The sequence below is a fragment of the Squalius cephalus genome (assembly GCF_949319135.1).
Source record: "Squalius cephalus genome assembly, chromosome: 12".
Classification (NCBI taxonomy): Eukaryota; Metazoa; Chordata; class Actinopteri; order Cypriniformes; family Leuciscidae; genus Squalius; species Squalius cephalus.
The window spans coordinates 29942519-29948744 of record NC_137133.1 but is presented as its reverse complement, the minus strand read 5'-3'; the positions used below and the strand labels follow the sequence as shown (position 1 = coordinate 29948744).

General features: G+C 38.4%; 1 protein-coding gene across 1 annotated transcript in view; it reads left to right on the top strand.

Annotated features, from left to right (window-relative positions):
• The window catches only part of hey2 (hes-related family bHLH transcription factor with YRPW motif 2), a 50643-nt gene that overhangs the window by 1455 nt on the left and 42962 nt on the right, over positions 1 to 6226 (top strand). The gene's annotated exons all lie outside the window — the stretch shown is intronic.

Below are 6226 nucleotides of genomic sequence, written 5' to 3'. Positions count from 1 at the left end.
TCATCTTCCCCTACCTATGTCACCGCTTTTTCTCATGACACCGTTTCCTGGAGGTACGCTCTATTTGTAGAGGGTTTGTAGTCAATACATCCTGCTCGTGGGTGTTCTGGTTATCACTTCTTGAACATCCATCAGGAAGGATGTGCTGTGGATATTTTGCTCATTGTGGGAAATTAAGATCAGTGATTCAGTGGAGGTGAAGAACTCCTGGAGTCTTCCAAGTTTCCCTGCTTTAGTGAAATACCATTTAAAATGATTAGCTCATGCATGCATAGGGTTTTATAGTGAAAGTGTGTCTGTTTAGCATAAATGTATTATGTAAAATTATAGTTTCGGTGTTGGTAAATACTTATTTTTTAACACTAAATGACGTGAAAAGTAAGTCGTAGAAGTTAATTGATAAGATGAATTCAGATGATTCATCCAATAAATACAAATAAAATCTCACCGGTAAATTAAATTCTTCATGTTTTTATTTTATTTTATTTTTATGCTCACCAAGGTTGCATTTATTAGACCAAAAAGTGATTAAATCTGCATTTATTTGATATTTTTGTCCTGTGAATAATTGCTCCAGTCTTCAGTGTCACATGATCCTTCAGAAATTATTCTAATATGCTGATTTATTTCTTATTATCAATGTTGAAAACAGTTGTGCTGATTACTATTTTTGTGGAAACCATGATTTTTTTTTTTTTTTCAGGATCTTTTAAAGGAGAACTCCGGTCAATTTTAACATTGAGCTCATTTTTTTGTACATTTGGAGTGCTGTCAGTACAGAGAACAACGACAAAAATCGGTGTTGCCTACACCGTGTTATCCTCTTTTTAAAATTTGCACCCTGTTGACTTCAATGGGGCAAGTTTTAAACCTGCTTTTAGCCTCTTAACATCCTTGATGTGTCATTACAAGTGCCCAGCCAATGTGAGTGATTCCTTCAGAGTGAACACGGGTGAATCTGACTGCAGTAGACGTGAAAGATATTAATAAAAATGAAGTTAATTCAGCCAGCGCACATACCATACCCGACTACTGTGGACTTTGACCGAAAACACGAAATAAATACAGGTATGTGCGCTGGCTGAATTATTATCATTTTTATTAATATCTTTCACATCTACTGCAGTCAGATTCACCCGTGTTCACTCTGAAGGAATCACTCACATGGCTGTGCACTTGTAATGACACATCAAGGATGTAAAGAGGCTAAAAGCAGGTTTAAATATTGCCCCATTGAAGTCAACAGGGTGCAAATTTTAAAAAGAGGATAACACGGTGTAGGCAACACCGATTTTTGTCGTTGTTCTCTGTACTGACAGCACTCCAAATGTACAAAAAAATGAGCTCAATGTTAAAATTGACCGGCGTTCTCCTTTAAGAAAGTTTAAAAGAACAGTTTTTATTTGAAATATATACATTTTTCACATTCACTTTTTTTCAGATTAATTTAATAAATCCTTAATAAATAATATTAATAATTTAAAAACCAAATCTTTTAAACAGTACAGTGTAAATTTCAGCATAAATATAAAATCTTATCTTAAATATAACAATATTTCTCTGTGATTCTTTCTGGATGTTTGATGTGATTTGCATTATTGCAAGTATAGTCTTCTAGTGTTGTTGTTATTATTATTAGATATTTACATCATTTAAACACTGAAACTGTGATTGTGGTTTAGATCACTTTGAAAATGAAATCAAGATAGGGCATGTTTTCACATGAGGCTTTTCAGATGTCATTTGAACCACTTCATCCCAGTGTTGTTTTCAACCTCATCTTCGTTTCAACTTGCGAATGATTCTGATTCTTGACCTCTGGGCCAGTAGGGAACACTTCTTTTCACACGTAGATGTGACGGGTGTCAGAAAAAGAACAACATCGACGTAGCTTCCGTTGTCAAAACAATGACAGCCGCACTCCTCTCTTTATTTACAGGAAACACATAGTTCCTTCCTCTCTTCTTCTGGCAGCAGAAAATAGACCCACAGCTGACTGCAGAAAGACACTGGGCTGCTGACCGCTCATCTCCCTAATTGTCTCTTCCTCTATATTTAACCATTCGGTTGTATTACATTTCAAGCGTTCCGCCGACCTTTGATCTCAGTTGACCAGAGAAGGTCTAATATTAGAAACAGAAGCTAAAAATGCTCTGGGAACTCTTTTGGGGGATTTTGCAGCTCTCTGGAAGTTGTGTGAACTGCCTCGGATGTGAAGAGTGGGATACGACAAGGGTTTCTCGTGAGAATGCGGCGCTGTCCCGTCAGTGGCGCAGGGGGATGTTTACAGAGGGCACGTGGGGTCTTCAGAGCATCACTCACAGGAGTGTGTTGGGGACGACGGCAGGTCTGCACTCGGCACCCCGCTGATACTTTAACAGGCCGTCCTGCTCTGTGCTGCGTTGTCTGTGTTTGTGATTAGATTCACGGGCCGCTCTGTTTACAGAGCAAAGAACTTCTGCAGCTCTGACCACATACTGCTTTATAGTCAAGTGAAAGTGACGTGCCAGATTGTTAAGGGTCAGAAAAGTAACTCATCTACATGCACAACTTTTATATTGATCACAATTTGGCCATATTTTTATAATGTGTGCCATGTAAACAACACACACACACACACACACAAAAAAAAAGTAAAATGTACTTAATTTTTTCAATTTCACACGTGGAATACGTACAATCTACTTAAATAAGTTAAGTTAAGAAAATAAATAAATAACTTTAACTTGGCTGGTTTAAATTCGATGAATAATTTTTACTTGGCTAATATCTGTTTTATGTACATTTTACTTAAATAATAAAACACTAAATCTAGCTAAAGAGCTTTACTTTGGGCATCTAAGTAAATATACTGTGTAGATAACATATCTACATAATATAAGTATATGCAATACCCATCTCAATACTTGGTACACAATAATGGTAACTTTCATTGGATCATTTTTGAGTATGAATGGGTCATTTTGAGTATAATGAACTCCAGATGTCACAAAACAGCCAGTTACTAAACCTAACAACAAAAACAGTGTAAATGCAGCTGGAAAACAGTGAAAATGCAACCTTATGAATTATGCATACCCCACTGCATGATGGGAACTCTAGTATCAGAAAGTTGAGTAGGTGTTAATTGATTTTGGTAACGTTGGTATTTACGTTTTAATTTCTACAAGCTTAAATTGAGTACTAAAATATAGAATTTACTTTGTTTGTTTTTTATTCTTGGCCACAGAATCATTTTTAGCAGTGACTAGTTGTTTACAATAACCAATATTCTGTTCTTAGAAATCCAAAGATGTGTTGCGTTGGCATATTCCTGTATAATCAGTCTTATTTGGAAATATGACTGTAATGGGATATTATTTTATAATATCTTATATTTCTGGGCAGTTCCCAATGAAAGTAATCCTTTATGCATGCAGAAATCTAATTTCTGCAGACATTTCTTTCCTTAAAAGAACATCTATACAGAAACAAACGACTCTATAACTCATAGCACACTTTGCTATTTATTGTGCTTCTGTTGTAATGAGTTTATTAAATCACTTTGCAGAATAACTAATAAATATGCAGAGTAATTATGGCCAGAATCTTTAATGATACTATAAAGAATACAAATTAGCATGTCTTAAATTGACTTAAAATAAACTGATTGCCACATGCACTACTGCTCAAAATGTTGTATGCAGTATGAGAAATATTTTTTAAATTAATACTTTTATTCAGCACAGATGCATTTAATTACTCAGGTCACAGCGAAGGCCCTAACCTTAACTGTAACATTATAACAAACAATTTTATTTTAAATAAATGTTGTTTGAACTTTGTTCATTAAAGAATCCTGAAAAATATTGTGCAGTACAGTTGTTTTCTAAATTGATAATATTAAGAAATGTTTAATCAAATCAGCAAATTAGAATGATTTCTGAAGGATCATGTGACACTGAAGACTGAAGTAATGATGCTTTAAATTCAGCTTTGAATTTTAAATTGTAATAATATTTCACAATACTACTGTTTTTACTGTATTTTTGATCAAATATGCAGCCTTTGTGAGCATGAGAGACTTCTTTAAAAACATCTCAATCTTCTGATGATCAGTATTGTATACAGATATATTCCTATAGCTGTAAAGCATGTAAAAAACAAATGGATGACATTTGGATCAGAAACGTTTAAGAAGCAATTCCTTGGGTTAATTTGAACGTTATATATAAAGCTTTACATTGACTCATTCGGGAGACTTTTATCCAAATCGACTTACAGTGCTTCAAGGTATACATTTACATAAATAAAACATAAACCTTCTTTTCCGTAGATTGCCATGGCGATGGGTGTTGGATCTGGAATCCCCCCGGCTGCCTATGCCGGGTGTCAGGGGGGCCTTTCCACCACAGTCACACATTGTGTGAGCGGACAGTGCTGGGGCGATGGTGGCTAACAAACAGCACTGGCAGTGATGGCTTGTGGGTGCTTTGTGCGGCAGGGCAGGCAGACAGAGAAGGGCCTTGTCCCGGAGGGCCGTGTGAATGAGGAGAGGTTAGAGCGGGGGCAGGTGTAACACGAGCCCCGGCAACGCCACTGTTCAAAAGAACACTACCTTGAAGTGAGCAACCTCAGCCCGGCCATAAACTGAGTTCAGCGGTGGGAAGGGGGGGGGGGGGGAGGCCACGCTGTTCCCTCTCAGGGATCACATTGGGGGTTCGCAGGCCTTTCTTCCTCAGAGGGAAGAGTCTGAAGAAAGGGACATTGTCATTCATGGCTCCTGAGCTTTGATTTAGAGCCCGTGAGAGGCTGCGGCGGTGATGCACAGTGAGAGGTCTGTGCCTCCGCTCTGCTCACTTCTTGTTAAAGTGGAGGTGAAGCCTTTGGCGGCCATGGAATCGATTATTGACGCGCTTTAAACGCAGTAGCACTACGTCCTCTTTGACGACAAACATGTTGAAATGCCATCATTTTGGCTCTGAAATTTAACTCCAGCGATGATGCCTAAAAGAGCAGCCTGGCATAAATGACATGCTGACTTGATATTTAGCTAAGCTAAACTTAAACTTAAGGCTGGTCTGTAATGTATACCAAGAAAGATTGTTTTTATGCTAAGATATTTATGCCAAAATATTTAGCTCTTGATTTTGCAGGAAGCGCATTGAGATACATCATTGACATTTTCTGGACCATTACTTTGTCTATCAGTCTGTCTGTCAGTCAGTCTCTCGCTCATTCACTCACTTACTCACGTACTTATAGGGATAGTTCACCCAAAAATGAAAGTCCTGAGTCTTATGCATGCAGGAGAAAGAAAGGCATACAGGTTTGGAACGGCATGAGGATGAGTAAAAGATTTTCATTTTTGATGGTGAACTTTCCCTTTAATACTGTATAGATTTTAAAGAGCTGCAGGTAATCACAGATGTCTGAAATTCAGTACAACAGCATTTAGAGATTGTTTTATTGCTTTTATACAAAAACTATATAACCACGAAGCAATAGCAACTAATGTAACGTGAGTTAATTATTGATTTAGGCAGTTTTTGTCTATTTTTGTTCTGCTACAGTTGCTAGCTAGTGAATAGAAATGCAGAGTGTTACAAACAGTGAGTGTTTATGCACTGCTGTTATAGTACTGATTATTTTAGAACATCCAAAGAGTTTAGAGGACATAAAATTGTCATAATTTTCAATGAACACAAATGATACTAAATCTCGTATCAGCTCCTGTTCCCAGATTACGTACTGCAGGCCTAAAGATTTCCCGTCAGTTTCTCATGTCATCTTTTGTAACACTTCTGATAAATTGCGTTTTGAAACGTTGCCCTGTAATCAAGGGAGTGGAGCTCATTCAGTGGAGGCTCTCAAATGTAACCGTACCTCGGCCCCAAAAGCTGACCCACTTCTCCCGCGTGAGAGATAAAGGGCTGGGGGAGAGAAGCACAGTGCCGCCAGGAGCCCTGTCCTCCTCGCCGTCGCTCCCACGGCTCACCAAGATCGCCCCGTTCCCAGCGCAACACCAGCACCACGCCGCCCCGCCATGCCCCACGCTCTCTCACACAGAGTGCCACTGTCTGCCCAGCGACGGCCCCTTTCCATTGCATAATGCAACATGGAGTCTCTTTTTTTCTCTTTCGGCCCCTCTTTTCTCTTGGGGACGCATCGGTTATGTATTTTCATAGAACCAGTCTGGTTAGGAAATGTTTGAAGAGAAAAAGGAAGAGGGTGGGGGTTCGTTCTA